An 18146-nucleotide genomic window follows, 5' to 3' on the forward strand; every position below is an offset into this window, starting at 1 on the left:
CAAGTTCTATTTTCCCCAAACTCCACCAGTATTCACATTTGGACATAATGAGTATTTGTGCCAATGTTGGTCCAGATCCATCATTGTTTGAGTCCACAGTGCTCTCTGGATGTAGGTGAACTACAACACCAAAAGTCAAGGTCAATGCCTCCCAAACCCTTTCAGTATATTCTGTTGGTCATTGGAGTTCTGTGTGCCAAGTTTGGTTTAATTCCATTGTTGGTGGAGCTCAGAATGCTCTTTGATTGTAGGTGAACTATAAATCCCAGCAACTACAACTCCCAAATGACAAAATCATTAGAAAGGTTGAGAACCACTGCCCTATAGCCATCCCACTTTCTATTTCAGGACTAGAGGTCCATTGTCTGGATGTCCTGCCTTGATTTCTCAAAACTGGGATATAAGGTGAATGTTGGCATGCCTCTAAGTAAGGAATAAGCAAACCTTAGCTTTCTGAAATAAGCCTGCCGATCACTGAGAATCAGATGTCTCTTGTAGAATTAAAGGACAAGATCTGCTCACCCTTGATGCAAAGCAGAGCTGGGGGAAAACAGTCCCCAGACACCACTTTTTATGTTTTAAATCTATATACCAGTGGTACTCAACCTTCCTAATGCTGCAGCCCCTTAATACATTTCCTCTAGTTATGGTGACCCCCCAACTGTAAAATTATTTTCATTGCTACTTCATAACTGCTACTGTTATGAATCATAATGTAAATATCTGATATGCAAGATATATTTTCATTCACTGGACCAAATTTAACACAAATACCTGACACGCCCAAATTTGAATACTGCTGGGGTGGGGGGGGGGGTGGATCGATTTTGCTATTTGGGATTTGTAGTTGCTGGGATTTATAGTTCACCTACAATCAAAGAGCATTCTGAACTCCACCAACAATGGAATTGAACCAAACTTGGCACACAGAACTCTCATGACCAACAGAAAATACTGGAATGGTTTGGTGGGCTTGATCTTGAGTTTGGGAGTTGTAGTTCACCTACATCCAGAGAGCACTGTGGACTCAAACAATGATGGATCGGGACCAAACTTGGCACACAGACCAAACATGGCCAACTGTGAATACTGGTGGGAGTTGGGGAGGACTGACCTGCGATTTTAGGAGTTGTATTTCACCCACATCCTTATGCATTTTCTCATGGGAGCATTGATAAAAAACAAAAGGAAAGACTGATTTTTTTCTAATAAATAGTATTACAAATTATTTCAGCTGCTTCTGCTGCTGCTGCTCCTCCTCCTGATGCTGCTAGGCCACTCTCAGTCCCATATCATGCGGGTGCTTTCCCCCCTGTCTTGAAGGGATTTGCTGGCGTGAGCCTCCCTCCAGCCTCATGGACTCTCCCTCGCATGCACACCTTGCTGTCATGTGCCAAGCGAGCCTGCTCTCCCGTCCCCACTGGAAGTGTCAGAAACAGCCCTCCCCTTGGCTGAGAGGACAGCCAATCACAGCAGGAGAGATCGTCAGCCTTCTCTGCCAAAGGATTTCCCAAGACTATGAGAAATATGTGATTTCTGATGGTCTTTGGCGACCTCTCTGAAACCCACTCGCGACCCCCCCCCCCCCCAAGGGGTTGCAACCCCTAGGTTGAGAAACCCTGATATACACCTAATAAAAGTGAAAAATACATGTGTGTATGTGGCTGGGGTGCCCACTTTCACAGATAGGCTCACACTTCCACAAACAGCTATAGCCCCCATCTATGGGGAACCACTAAAGGTCCTCCCTCCAATGACATTGCAGGTTATAGTGAGCACCATGAACATGAACAAGACCCCTGCCAATGTCCTCCACAAACAGCATGCTGCCTAGCACCCAAGTGAAGGCTTTCATATGGGGACACTTCCATCCTAGATTTTATGTATTTCCTCCATCACAAATTCCATTGATGTGGAATTTGCATGACCCCGCCCACTGCCTCTCCCTTAACCGTTTCCTACTCTTTTCTGTGGAGCACAGCTCCAGTATGATCAGCAACTGAACATACTGGAGGGGATTGGGGGACTGACTCATCATGATTGAAGTTGTAGTTCACCCTGCATCAAGACAGAGGACTGTGATCCCCAGTGAAAATGGACCTGGACCACATTTCGCACATAAAATCGCTTTTTTTTTTTTATCGTGTCAGGAGCAACTTGAGAAATTGCAAGTCGCTTCTGGTATGAGAGAATTGGCCATCTGCAAGGACGTTGCCCAGGGGACGCCCGGATGATTTGATGTTTTTATCATCCTTGTAGGAGGCTTCTCTCATGTCCCCGCATGAGGCGCTGGAGCTGATAGAGGGAGCTCATCCTCCTCTCCCCGGATTCGAACCTGCGACCTGTCGGTCTTCAGTCCTGCCAGCACAGGGGTTTAACCCACTGCGCCACCAGGGGCTCCATCATAGAACCCCTAAGACCAATGAAAATACCAGAAAGGTTTTTTTTGGGGGGGGGGGATTGACCTTCATTTATAGGCCTTGTAGTTCACCTAAATCCAGGGATCACTGTGAGCCCAAACAATGATGGATCTGGACCAAACTTGGCGCACGTATCCGATATGCCCACCTAGAAATTCTGGTGGGGTTTGCGGGTAATTGACCTTGACATTTTGGAGTTACAGCTAGTTGGATTTATAGTTTACCTGCAATCTATGAGCACTCTGAACCCCAACAGTGATGGACCAGGACCTTACTTGGCACACACAACCCCCACGACAAAAAAATACTAGAGGACTTTGCCATGAATTGGAGGAGCTGTAGTTCACCTACACTCGGAGAACACTGTTAATCCAAATGACGGATCTGGACCAAACTTGGCATGCATACCTGATACCTGATATGGCTAAATTTGAATACTGGAGGAGTTTTGGTGGGAATGACTTTGCTTTTTGGGAGTTGAAGTTCACCTACATCCAGAGAAACTGACCTCCACCGATGATGGACCTGGATCAAACTTGGCACACAGAACCACCATATCCAACTAAACCTACATCCTGGCAATTCTATTACAATCACAATCCTATCACATAAAATTACATTTAAACACACATCATACATGAGTTACACACTGACACTTTCCCTAATAACAATGCCAAGGACCAGATCTCTGTTTTCCATACAGCAGAACCTGACTCCCTGCATAAAATCTAAAACTCCACTTCTTCCTCTTCCCTTGAGAAAGAAGCCCCAAAGTGACCAGACTGCTCCCCTGCAGATCTGCCACTATCCATAGGTACACCGTCTCTCTCCTTCCCATGGAGCATAGCATAGCTGGTGAACAGTGTCTCTGTCACAATTTGAGCATTATTAGACTGAGTCTTTTATAGGAATATTCTGCTGATGTAGTCCCAAAGTTGTAAATTAATGATAGACGCCTTCCATTCTGGCTCCATCTCAGTTTCCTGGCCAGATGTTGATCTTTTTGATTGGTGTTGACAAACACAAGGCTTGTGTTGACTTCCTTCTTAACATAAGGAATGTTGCAAGCATTTCTGTTATCACTCTCCATTTCTGTAATTACAGTCCAGCAAGCAGGTAGTTAGTCATTGCAGGCCTTAATATTATACTGGTGTCTCCAAAATTATTAACTCCATTCATACATTCATCTTCCATTCTTTCATTCATTCACACACATCGTTATTACATTCACATTTATCAAGTCTGCACATTGAATTTCTTGTGACAAGGTGACTGACCCACCATGGTGGGAGTCGTAGTTCATCCTACAGCCAGAGAAACCCCACGGATCACGCATATAGAGCCAACTTGCCACGCATGCCCAACATGAGCAACTTTAAGTACTGATGGAGAATGAGGGAGTTAACCTGACATGATGTGAGTTGTAGTTCACCCACAACCTTACGCATTTTCTAAAATAAAAAAGACTTTTTCAAATAACTTGGCCATTGCCAGTACCCAAGCTAGTATTTTATAGAATTACTTTTAGTCAAGATTCATTTAAAACCATTGTCCTCACCTTTTCTCTTGTGTAGACAACCACTTGAAGCAAAATAGAGTAGACCCATTATATCTGTTGTTGAATAGTGAATCAACCCATTGATAAGCCCTATTCATTAAGTCTGCCCTACTTGAACCAGCAGCAGAATTCAGGCACATATTTTCTGATGCAGAAAACAATCATACAATTGCAAGGAGAAACAAATAACAGCAGCAAGCAACCATCAATAATCAGAACCATTCAACACAAAAGCTTCCAGAACTACGTGTGTCTTGATGGTGGGGAATATTCTGAATTTCAATCATGAGGCCTGCTTAAAAACAGAGAAGCAGGTTGACTTCCTGCTTTGAAAGGCTGTTCTTTCTAAAACAGCTGGGGGTGTATGGCCAAAGCATGGCAAAATTGCCCCTTTGAGGCAGAAGGAGATAAGGAGTTCTTAAATTTGTTGAAAATGAGGTCGGAGTGTGCCCCAGAAGTGGCTGCCTAATTCTATTGCTGAGCAAAGGTGGGAAATCTTATGTCCTTCCGCCAAAACCTGCTGGGATTGAATGTGTCAAACTACTGCCCCCACTAGCAGGCATTTGGGGATCATTTAAAAAACTTTTGCATGGGGTTGCAAGGCAATGGAGACAGCCCACCAAGCTCTTTGCAAAATCTTTTAATAGTTGCCTTCCTCAGTACTTTGTCTTGTTGATGGAAGCTTCCCACCGGAGTGGAAAGCATCTATCAGACAGATGGCAAGCTATTTAACCTCAGCAGACTGAAAGACAAAACCAAGGTCTATTATACTATCTATTATAGAACTCCAACATGCTGATGACAACATAGTCTGCGTATTCAGAAGAAGACCTACAAGCCGCACTAAACACCTTTTCAGAACCATACAAGAAGCTCAGCCTGTCATTGAACATCGAGAAAACCAAAGTGCGCTTCCAGCAGTCACCAGCCAATCCTTCTCCAATGCCAGAAATACAGCTTAATGGTGTAACATTAGAAAATGTTGACAATTTCTGCTACCTTGGCAGCCATCTCTCCACAAAAGTCAACATTGACACTGAAATTCAACACCACCTGAGTTCTGCGAGTGCAGCATTCTTCCGAATGAAGCAGAGAGTGTTTGAAGACCTCGACATTCATTTATAAAGCTATTATCCTCCAAATCCTGCTTTACGCCTATGAAACGTGGACTGTCTACAGATATCACACCCAACTCCTGAAACAATTCCATCAGCGTTGCCTCTGAAAAATCTTGGAAATCTCTTGGGAAGACAGGAAACAAAGGTCAGCGTGCTGGAAGAAGCAAAGACCACCAGCATTGAAGCAAAGAATAGGTCACCACAGGCACCTATGAACCCATCGCCAAGACACCAGACTTGGAGGACCTTCATTCTCGGGCTACAAGGGATCACCTAAGTAAAGAAGTCAGTCAGTCAGTATGCACAATAAAAACAAGAACAGACTTACATCTAGGATGTCTCTTTCCCCAGCTAGTGCAAAGTATTTTCTATCAGGTGGAGAAAAGTATAAAGAATAACCTGGACTGGGCCAGGCATGATACATGACCTGAAGTCCTGGTCCTATTACACTATGTAACACGATTTTTGTTCCTGGGTTACAAATATCATTTCCTAATTGGTTCTATCATAAAAACATGGGGAAAAAAAACCTTTCTTTCTGCAGGACACCCTGCAGCACATGTTGCGGTAGTTTTCCAATAGCGTCTCAAACAATTCAACATGTGTTGTTGAAGGCTTTCATAGCTGGAATCACTGGGTTGCTGCGAGTTTTCCGGGCTGTATGGCCACTTTCCAGAAGCATTCTCTCCTGACACCTCCCAACAAAGGATTCCCCCAGGCAGGAAACAGCCAGGCTTTGAAGCTGCAAGGCTAGTAAAGGTAAAGGTTTTCCCTTGACATTAAGTCCAGTTGTGTCCGACTCTGGGGGTTGGTGCTCATCTCCATTTCTAAGCCGAAGAGCTGGCGTTGTCTGTAGACACCTCCAAGGTCATGGAGTGCTGTTACCCTTCCGCCGGAGAGGTACCTATTGATCTACTCACATTTGCATGTTTTTGAACTGCTAGGTTGGCAGAAGCTGGGGCTAACAGCAGGAGCTCACCCCACTCCCTGGATTCAAACCGGTGACCTTTCGGTCAGCAAGTTCAGCAGCTCAGCAGTTAAACCCACTGTGCCACCAAGAGCTCCAAGGCTATTCAAGGTGACCAATTGCAACATTTACACTTGCCTCCAGCAGACAAGAGTTCTTTCTCCCACCCCGGAGATTATTCCACAGGGATATATATAAACCTCACTTGCCTAGTTTCCAACAGACTTCACAACCTCTGGGGATGCCTGCCATAGATGTGGGTGAATCATCAGGAGAGAATGCTTCTGGAACATGGCCAGACAGCCTGGAAAACTTACAGCAACCCAATTCAACGTAGTTTGTGGCAGCCACAACGACAAAACTACTTTCAAAGTAAGGACCGCAGATTTAACAGGAAATAACACTTTCAAACAAGGAACAGAATTTTGTTTTAAATTATGTTACATAGTGTTATGGGAGAGGTGTCTGCCTCAAGCTGCAGATGCCGAAGGAGAGACCTGGAGTCCCACAAGTAGGGTGCTTCCTTTAGGTGTGTCGGGGGACAGTGTCCCATTGCCAGAGCTGGTAGATCGGCTGCCCGATCTGGGCAGCTTTTGGGCATGAGATGGGAGGGAGAGTCCTCATGTTTTTCACCAGAGGAGGAAAATGTCTTGAGTCGGTGATGGTAGCTGAGACGAGTGCTAAAGGTCTGGACTGAGAAGTCTAAAGGTCTGCAATTGGAGCATAGGCAAAAGCTTCCCCATAATTTGTCTAACAGTTACAATCACCTAAGCAGAACAAATGAGCCAATAACTTGGCCTCGTGTAAACCCTGGGCGTCCTGTTGGTATTGAAGGAGATGGTGGAGGCAGGAGATGGAAATGTGATGGATGCAATTATCTGTCTCCTCATCTGTCTTATTTTAGATCTTAGCAGGTTATGTAAGACGCTGAAGGTCACTCACATTGGGTTAAGTTAACTAGTGCTTGGTGATTAATTAATTTAGGAGGCTTAGACTGCTTGAGACAGATGCAGCAGGTGAGCTGAGTCAAAAAGGAGTTCGCTTCTGGGCAGTTGGCAACTTTAACAATATGAATGTCTTGAGACCGAAAACTTTGAGCAAGCTTATGTTAATGACTAATGTAGAAATCCATTTTGTTTCTCCTGCATTCAATGTCTGAACGCTTTCAAATGTCTGAATGTTGGGAAATTTTTCAAAGCTCAAACAAACTTCTCCCCCATTTGCGTTAGATTTCGTCGGTAGGAGCTGTAAAAGTCAGCATGGAAGCGGGAGGTGTCCAGACATCCCCAGCATGGAAAAGGGCATGTTGCATTTACTTGCTACAGAGTGATGAAAACCGAGGACCCTCAGGAAACAAAGCGTTGGCAATTTAGAACTAAATTGACTACAGGAGGATTGAAAGCCAAACTTTTAAGAGTGGAACATTTAAAAACCCAGGAGGTAGACAGATGACCCTGTCTGTCTTGGTTTCTTCCATGCTGATTTTTAAAAACTCTTTAGTTGCTTTCCCACAAACTAGCAAACAAATGGCAAATTTTGATAAATCCTTGTCCAACCGAGATGGGGCCAAAATAACTAAGCCACAAGCGTCCATCTTATCCACCTACGCTTTTAATAATGCAGGAAATTGTCCCTGTTTATGCTAAGGTCTCTGATTCATGGAATAAAAGTTGACTGTAAGATTACAATTATGAAAGAAGGGGGGGAAAAGACAAGATCAAAATGCTTTTTTGTATCTGCAGACTATTTTTATGTGCCGGCCCCTTTGCCAGGCTTTTAAAAAAATCCATTTACTTGGGGAAGTAAATGGATGCAAATCAACACCTGTGTTTTGACATCCACAAAAAGTCACTCTAGACCAAATTATATATCTTAAGAACATGACATTCTCTCTTCAAATAGTCAAATGACATATGTCACATTCACACTTGGAAAGAAAGGGGGACGGAGAGACATTAAAATGTTGTGTTATAGACATAGGTAATGTTGGGACTTTGGATCTAAGCATTGCAAACTTTTCCATTTTCTGCGGATCGAATGATTGAGCTTGCCTTGGTTTATAATTTTCAATCTTGATTACATCTGCAAAGCTGACAAAGTCAGCAATTACCTTTGGCTGGAAACGTTGGCACGCTTTCCCACTTCGGATTTGATCTCAAAAAGGACAAAAAACAAAACAAAACCCTTTGGCATCATCAGGACAAAAGCATGAAATGTTCACCAGAATTTCAGGTTTATATACATCAGTGGTTCCCAACCTGTGATCTGTGGACCACCAGTGGTCCACAAGAACGAAAATATGGTCTGCAGCCTGACCATTACTACATGGTTGCCTCGAAACCACATGGCAACGAGAGTGTCTGGTCTTGCGAAACCCTCTTATAGCGCTAAGGCAAGAGGGATGTCAAGAGGCTGACTACCCACGAAAGATTATGACTACCACATCAGCTCTAGATAATTAAATATGGTTTTCCATGGGTAGGTAGATGGCGACAACTGTATGGCATATGTTCTGTATCAGAAACTAGAGCTGATGTGGTCTATCCAATGCAGTTTTCTGAATCAGCACCCCAAATAACCAAACTGAAATTAAAATTGACCAAAAATTGATTCATAACCCTTTTGGTACAAATGTTGAAGAGTGGTCAAAATGGTCTCTGGTCAAGTGGTCCCTGGTCAAAAAAAAAAAAAAAAAAAGGTTGGGAACCACTGATATACAGTCTACATGGGAGTACAATGGGAGACATTCAAGCCAGAGTCCAACCGAATGCAGAAAAGCCTGACAGTGAGATCTCAGTTATTAATAGGGTTGCTAGATGAGGCACGTCCAGATTGAAATTTGGGGGACAAATTCTGAAACCAGGGGACATTGCACTACTCACAATCTTTGTCAATCTCTGCAGGAGATTGACTAAGATTGTGATAAAATCGAAACAATACTAAACAATCTAAAATTTTAAAAAATGCTAAACAAGAGGCAATCTTCTGTTCATTTGAGAGACTCCTATGTGAGCATTTGGCTCAATGTAAAACTCTTCACCCGTACAGTCAAAATGGGAGTGAGGAGAAGCAGACAAATCAGGTGAGAGATGTGTGCTTCTCCAGATGTCCTTTGAACCCTGGGGACACACTCCATGGTGGGAGATGTTGAGAGTTGTGGTTCAACATCTGGAAAGGGGCCAGTTGCCCACCCCTGACAGAAGCCATCCTGACCTAGAATCATAGACGCCAAATTGCAAGTACCTTCAAAGATCATTAAGTCCAGCCTCCTGCTGTGCAGAAACATCCAACCAAAGCCTTCCTGGCAAATGGCCATCCAGTCTCTGCCTAGAAATCTCCAGAGAAGGAGACTCCGAGGCAGCCTCTTCCTCTGTCCAACGGCTCTGGCTGTCAGGGAGTTCTTCCTAAAGTTTGGGTGGAACCTCGCTCCTGAAGTTTGAATCCATTGCTTCCTTGAGTTGAACAGCAGGAAGCCAGCTTGCCCCCTCCTCAATGGGACTTCCCTTCAAATATTTAAACATGGCCACCATGTCTCCCCTTTACCTTCCCCAGCTCCTTAAGCCACTCTTCATAGGGATTAATGGCTTCCAGATCTTTGATTGGTTTGGTGGCCCTTCTGTGGCTACGATCCATCTAGGACCCTAAGATCATCTGGGGGAGACCCTGCTTGTTGTCCCCCCATCATCACAATGGCATTCGGTGGGGACAAGAGACAGGGTCTTTTCTATGGCGGCCCCTCGGCTGTGGAACTCCCTCCCAAGCAAAATTAGATCTGCTCCATCCCTCCTGACCTTTCAGAAACAAGTGAAATCCTGGCTATGGGATCAGGTCTTTGCAGACTAGGCTGACCTGCTGGCAAAGCGATGGCTTTAATGGACTTTACCGACTGCTTTTAGGACGATGACTTAAATTGACGACTGTTTGACTGTTTTTATACTGTTTTATATTGTTTTTATTTAAATTGCATATTTTTGCTTTTGGTTGTGGGCACCATGGTGTGCCGGTTGTTAGCTGCCCTGAGTCCCTCTGGGGAGGTCGAGATAGGACAGGATACAAATGTCCGAAATAAATAAATAAATTCCAGCTGGTCAATATCTTTCCTGATCTGTAGTGCCCAGAACGGTGTCTCTCCCTTCCATTCCATTCTTCTACCCTCTGTGTCACACCTTGGACTTTCAAAGTTAATAAACAATGGAATGGATCCAGATATTGAGCAATGTAGTCCTTGACTCCTTTTATCCCTTGTCTGGTGTCAAACTGTGACTTTGCAGCAGAGGGAAGGGACATCCTTTCTGCTGGTGGCCCTTATAGGAATGGCTCAATGCTAGGCAATTTGTTTGCATGTTCTTCCTTGGGCAGAGCCTGGTCAAAGTGCACCGGCCGAGAAACTCACCCACTACTTAAAACGAGCTGAAGCACTTGAAAGGAGAGTCAATTTTGAACAAGTATAGTTTAATTTTCTTATGTATGCCAACAAGCCTCTTGGTAGGAGGCCCTCCATTCTTCCTCATGAGATTGTGGCGGAATCCTCTTTTGAATAGGAACATGCCGTGCTTTGCAATTGAAGAGATGCTGGCTGTTTATCTTTCTTTGTCCCTTCAATTGTTAAATGAAAATGACTATGTTCTGTAACACACGCCATAAGAGAGATCTTACCGAAATAATAATACTAGAAAACCCTTCTCAGCCTCCTCGCTGGAGAGGCTTACAGACGTTTGGGCATTTTTGTCTCCCCTTTGAGAAGCCCTTCTTCCCCTTGCCTTTTTTACATGATGACATTTTGCCAGCTCTGTCCCACCAACTCCCTTATACCTCCCCCCATTTTTTTTTGCAAGGCCCTCCTTTATTTTCCGAAAATAACATGACAAAGAACTTCCATTTGTTGAGGAGGATGAAAACCTTCAGGAGATCCACTTTTCTGGCTGTTGAGCCACTGCTTCCCCTGAGTGACCCGAGAAAGATGAGGTTACCTGCCCTTTGAAAAAAAGGTTTATTTTGTTTTTTAAAAAATAATCTTTTAAACTCTAAAATTTAAAATCTGTTAAATGTGAAATTGTTATAATGTGAATTTGTTGGTCTGCGTTTTATTGTCTGAATGTCCTTGCTGCTTGTGGAGATGTAAATTGCATTTACCTTTTGACTTTATGTTATTTTGTATTGCTATACTGCCTTGAATGTATGCTTTTCTATTTGTTGTAAGCTAACCCTAACCCTCTATCTTTCTAGCTAGCTAGCTATTTATCATTATCTACCTATCTACCTGCTTACCCTATCTCTCTCTCTCTCTATCATCTACTTACCTACCCTATCTATCTATCTATCTATCTACAGGCAGACAAATACATAGACAGGGTAGGTAGGTAGATAATGATAGATAGATAATCTATCATTATCTACCTACCTACCCTGTCTATGTATCTGTCTGTCTGTCTCTCGCTTTCACTCTATCCATCTCTCTCTCTCTCTCCCTCCCTCCCTCCCTCCCTCCCTCCCTCCCTCCCTCCATCTATCTATCCATCCCTCTATCTATTTATCTATCTATCATTATCTACCTACCTACCCTGTCTACATATCTGTCTATGCATCTATCTATCTATCTATCTATCTATCTATCTATCTATCATCTACTTACCTACCCTATCTCTCTATCTATCTATCTATCTATCATTATCTACCTACCTATCCACCCTGTCTATGTATCTGTCTGCCTGTCTCTATCTATTCTATCTATCTATCTGTCTGTCTGTCTGTCTGTCTGTCTGTCTGTCTATCTGTCTATCTATCTATCTATCTATCTATCTATCTATCATTATATACCTACCTACTCTGTCTACATACCTGTCTATGCATCTACCTATCTATCTATCTATCTATCTATCTATCTATCTACCTATCTATCAATCCCTCTATTTATCCATCATTATCTACCTACCTACCTGCCTACCCTGTCTATGTGTCTGTCTGTCTGCCTATCTATCATTATCTACCCTGTCTATGTATCTGTCTGTCTGTCTGTCTGTCTGTCCGTCCATCCATCCATCCACTGGTATCTCTCTATCATTACCTACCTACCCTATCTATCTATCTATCTATCTATCTATCTATCATTATTTACCTACCAACCTACCCTGTCTGTCTGTCTGTCTAGCTAGCTAGCTAGCTATTTATCTATCATTATTTACCTATCTATCTATCTATCTATCTATCTTTATTTACCATTCTATCTACCAACCCTGTCTATGTATCTGTCTATCTGTCTGTCTGTCTATCTATCTATCTATCTATCTATCTATCTATCTATCTATCTATCATTATCTGCCTGCCTACCTACCCTATCTATCTATGTATGTATCTGTTATCTACCTACCTACCTATTCACCTACCCTATCTATCTATCTATCTATCTATCTATCTATTTTTCAAATACCTGGGAGTCACCCTGGACCGTTCTCTGACCTACAAGAAACACTGCCTGAATATCAAGCAAAAAGTGGGTGCTAGAAACAATATCATACGAAAGCTGACTAGCACAACCTGGGGATCACAACCAGACACAGTGAAGACATCTTCCCTTGCACTATGCTACTCTGCTGTGAGTGTTCATGCCCAGTGTGGAACACATCACACCACACTAAAACAGTAGATGTGGCTCTTAATGAGACATGCCGCATTATCACGGGGTGTCTGCGCCCTACACCATCGGAGAAATTACACTGTTTAGCTGGTATTGCACCACCTGACATCTGCTGGGAAGGAGCAGCCAATAGTGAAAGGACCAAGGCAGTGACATCTCCAGCTCATCCTTTGTTTGGGTATCAGCCAGCACGTCAACGACTTAAATCTAGAAATAGTTTTCTAAGATCTACAGAGACACTCGCTGGAACACCTCAGCAAGCGAGAGTCCAAAAGTGGCAGGCTCAAACCCAGAACCTCAACCAATGGCTGATACCAAATGAGAGACTCCCCCTGGGCACACAGAAAACTGGGAGACTTGGAAGGCGCTGAACAGGCAGTGCTCTGGCACCACGAGATGCAGAGCCAACCTTAAGAAATGGGGCCACAAAGTGGAATCCACGACATGTGAGTGTGGAGAAGAGCATACCACTGACCACCTGCTGCAATGCAACCTGAGCCCTGCTGCAAGCACAATTTAGGACCTCCTTGCAGCAACACCAGAGGCACTCCAAGTGGCCAGATACTGGTCAAAGGACATTTAATTAACTACCAAGCTTGCAAATTTTGTGTTTTGCCTGTTTGTTTGTTTTGTTCTGTTAGAAATGTAATACAATTGTCTGGTTGCCCCTGACATGATAAATAAAAAATCCATCTATCCATCTATTCATCTATCCATCCATCCATCCATCCATCCATCCATCCATCAATCTATCAATCATTATCTAGCTACCTACTCTATACGTCTGTCTACTTACCTACCTATCCTATCCTGTCTATGTATGTACGTATGTATCTATTCTCTCTCCCCCTCCCCCTCCCTCTCTCCCTTTCTCTTTCTCTCTTACCCTGCCCTCCCTCTCCCTCTGTGTCTATCTTTCTATTTATCTGTCTATCTCAAAATGGGGGGGGGGGGGGGGCAGGATAGCTGATTTTTAAAATTACTTTCAATCTAGTCTACAAACCCCACAAATATGCATACAGCCAACTTGCCATTAACCCATGGCCCCTATGGGGATTGGTAGATGCCGGATACCACAACGCTGGGACTCCTCCAGCAAAGCAAGGACAGTAAAGGAAATACGGTTAAAAAGGGGTTAACTTTCCCCAGCTTGCTTTTGCACGCTCACCGGAAGGTTTGGGGTGTGTACATCTTTCCCAGAGAAAGAGAGAGAGAGACAGACAGCCATGCACCTATGCTCTCATGCCATATGGGAAACCATGTTGGAACCGTAGGGGGTGTCTTTCACAGCTGTCTTTCACCCATCCTTGTGCTCATCATTTGGGATTTGATTTATTCTATTTTATTATGTTTTGCTTTTGATTCTGCTCCTTCAGTGTGGAAGACTCAAACAGCAATTATTAGAATATGGACTTTCTAGGCTCTCCTTTGTTGGAGGCTTTTAAACTGAGGTTTGAACTGCATTGAATGAACTGCATTATATGGTTCTACACTGACTATTATATTATATTATTATATAAATGCTTCTATTCCACTCAAATCGACTAACACTAAAAACCATACAATATGTCAATTAATACCCAGGGCATACAAACATTTAAAAGAGGACTTCTTAAAAAATACATAGTTAAAACCAATACAACCCTTTCAAAACCTGTCAAATGACCTCAAACACAGCACCCCCTGGCTTGATCTTAAGTGTCTTCCTTTAAAGCAGCGTTTCTCAACCTGGGGGTTGGGACCCCGGGGGGGGGGGATCACAAGGGGTGTCAGATGGGTTGCCAAAGATCATTACAAAACACAGTATTTTCTGCCGGTCATGGGAGTTATGTGTGAGAAGTTTGGCCCAATTCTATCGTTGGTGGGGTTCAGAATGCTCTTTGATTGTAGGTGAACTATAAATCCCAGCAGCTACGTCTTCCAAATGTCAAGATCTATTTCCCCCAAACTCCATCAATGTTCACATTTGGGCATGTTGAGTATTTGTACCAAGATTGGTCCAGATCCATCAATGTTTGAGTCCACAGTGCTCTCTGGATGTAGGTGAACTACAACTCCAATACTCAAGGTCAATGCCTACCCAAATGTCATGGTCTAGTTTCCCCAAACTCCACCAGTTGTCACATTTGGGCATATTGAGTATTTGTGCCAAGTTTGGTCCAGATCCATCATTGTTTGATGGATCTGGATATAGGTGAACTACAACTCCAAAACTCAAGATCAGTGCCCACCCAACCCTTCCAGTATTTTCTGTTGGTAATGGAAGTTCTGTGTACCAAATCTGGTTCAAGTCCATCATTGGGGGAGTTCAGAATGCTCTTTGATTGTAGGTGATCTATACATCCCAGCAACTACAACTCCCAAATGTCATGGTCTATTTTCCCCAAACTCCATCTGTGTTCACATTTGGGCATACTGAGTATTCGTGCCAAGTTTGGTCCAGATCCATCATTGTTTGAGTCCACAGTGATCTCTGGATGTAGATGAACTACAACTCCCAAACCAAAGGACACTGCCCACCAAACCCTTCCAGTATTTTCTATTGGTCATGGGAGAACTGTGAGCCAAGACAGGTCCAATTCCATCGCTGGTGAAGTTCAGAATGCTCTTTGAATGTTGGTCAACTATAAATCCCAGCAACTACAACTCCCAAATGACAAAATCACCCCCAACCCCAACCCCACCAGTATTCAAAATTTGGGTGTATTGGGTATTTGTGCCAAATGTGGTCCAGTGAATGAAAATACATCCTGTATATCAGATATTTACATGACAATTCATAACAATAGCAAAATTACATTGCATTTTCATTCACTGGACCACATTTGGCACAAGTAGCAAGGAAAATAATGTTATGGCTCACCACAACATGAGGAACTCTATTAAGGGGTCACGGCATTAGGGAGGTTGAGAAACATTGCTTTAAAGCCTGCTTGAAAAGGAAGGTTTTAGCTCATATAAAGCCATTCAAACCTCATAATATGCCTTAGGCCAATTGTGCTAGGAGAGCTTTGCCAGCAAATTGAACTGGCGAGAGTTGGACTAGATGAGCCCTGTGTTTGTGCACAGCCCTTTAAGCCTGTCAGTGCCAGGCACAATGCATTTTATTCTAAGGCTAACCTCATTGTCATTTTCCCCTTTCCCTGGTCTCCTTCTTTGTAATTGTGGCAACGTCGCTTGTTAATGCCATGCCTTTGACAGAGATTGTCTCTCCTTCTCGGCAAGGGAAGGGATTTGATTATGTCTTACATATCACAGGAGGTTGCAAAACCTGTGGATGGCAGGCACATTCAATTAAACCCATCCTAGGGGTTCAGGACCAAGTTCTTCTTCCGAACTGGTGAAGCAAGGCAAAGCATCCGGTGATTAATCACATAGGATAGATTTTATTTCGTCAATTAATTTTGATCCCCATCGTTCTCCTTATACAGGACCCCAGGAGACTTTTTCATATACATATCGACAGATTGTGATATTCTCTCCCATGATACAGCCTGGCACTGCTCCAACTGCCATGGAAATCTTGGAGTTGCAGTTTGGTGAGACACCATCCCTCTCTGGCAGAGAAAGCTAAAGACCATAGACCACTACAACTCCCATGACTCCTTGATTCCTGTGGCAGCTCAAGCAGGGTTAAACTGCATTCATTCGACAGCGTAGACCAGTGTTTTTCACCCTGTGGGTTGGGACCCTGGGGAGGGGTCATAAGGGGGTGTCAGGTGGGGTCACCAAAGACCATCAGAAAACACAGTATTTTCTCTTGGTCATGGGGCTTCTGTGTGGGAAGTTTGGCCCAATTCTATCACTGGTGGAGCTCAGAATGCTCTTTGATTTTAGGTGAACTATAAATCCCAGCAACTACAACTCCCAAATGACAAAATCAGTTCCCCCCCCCCCCCCCAACCTCACTAGTATTCCAGTTTGGGCATATCAGGTATTTCCTCCCAAATCCCTCCAGTATTTTCTGTTGCTCAAGGGGGTTCTCTGTGGGAAGTTTGGCCCAATTCTATTGCTGGTGGGATTCAGAATGCCCTTTGATTGTAGGTAAACTATAAATCCCAGCAACTACAACTCCCAAATGTCAAGGTCTATTTTCCCCAAACTCCACCAATGTTCACATTTGGGCATATTGAGTATTCGTGCCAAGTTTAGTCTGGATCCATCATTGTTTGAGTCCACAGTGCTCTCTGGATGTAGGTGAACTACAACTCCAAAACTCAAGGTCAATGCCCACCATGGGAGTTCTGCGTGCCAAGTTTGGTTCAATTTCATCGTTAGTGGAGTTCAGGAAGCTCTTTGACTGTAGGTGAACTATAAATCCAAGCAATTACAACTCCTACATGTCAAGGTCTATTTTCCAAAACCAATCCCCCCAACCCCACCAGTATTCAAATTTAGGCTTATCGGGTATTTGTGTCAAATTGGGTCCAGAGAATGAAAACACATCTGGCATATCATATGTTTACATTACGATTCATAACAGTAGCAAAATTACAGTTACGAAGTAGCAATGAAAATAATTTTATGGTTGGGGGTCACCACAACATGAGGAACTGCGTTAAGGAGTCGTGGCATTAGGAAGGTTGAGAAACACTGGTATAGATGTACCCTAAGGAAAGGGATGTAGTACTTTTCGAAACTCCAGCTCGGTAGAGTTGAAGTGTTTTGGTGAGTGTGTGTCTCCTGTTAACTTATAGTTTCCTTGGGTTTTTTTGGGCAAGGAACACTCAGAAGTGGTTTGCCACTTCTTTCCTTGAAATACAGCCTTGGTGACCTCCCATCCAAGTACTATTCAGGACTGAGCCTACTTAGCTTCCAAAGTCTGGATTCCGTGCCTTTTGGGGTATTTAAGTGCGGAGAGAGAAAAATGAATTCTCAGTAGCATGAACTCCTGATTTTCCTGCTATATTTACAACGCCACCTGCTGACCATGGGGTGCATTCCATGGAGTTGAGAGAATTACAGCTCATTGACCGTGAGGATATTATCTCACGATGCCACCATCCCAGGATGGTTGCTTTCATTATGCTATGGCAGCAAATTCAAGAAATCCCAACTGGGTCTTCCTCCAGGGGCAACTCAAGAATGGGCAACTTGGAAGTCGCTGGACAGACTCAGAACTGGAGTGGGCAGATCAAAGGACAACCGGGCAAAATGGCCCTACCTAGACGAACCCTCCACCTTGTGCGACTGTGGAGCAGAACAAACATCTCAGCATCTGCATTTGCTTGCCCACCATGGCCTACCTCATGCACAGAGGAAGAACTGTTCAAAGCTACAGACAATACAGTCACTGTCGCCCGTTTTTGGTCTAGATCTATTTAGCAGCTTGTGATCCCTTTATCTTATCAGTTTTAAACTTATCTATTTATGCAACGCTTTTGACAGAAAATTAATAAATTGTGACATGCCTCTGTAATGCCGCAGCAATGCCACTTTGATCCATGAT

The sequence above is a fragment of the Anolis sagrei genome, chromosome X (genome assembly GCF_037176765.1).
Source record: "Anolis sagrei isolate rAnoSag1 chromosome X, rAnoSag1.mat, whole genome shotgun sequence".
In the NCBI taxonomy this organism is placed as follows: Eukaryota; Metazoa; Chordata; class Lepidosauria; order Squamata; family Dactyloidae; genus Anolis; species Anolis sagrei.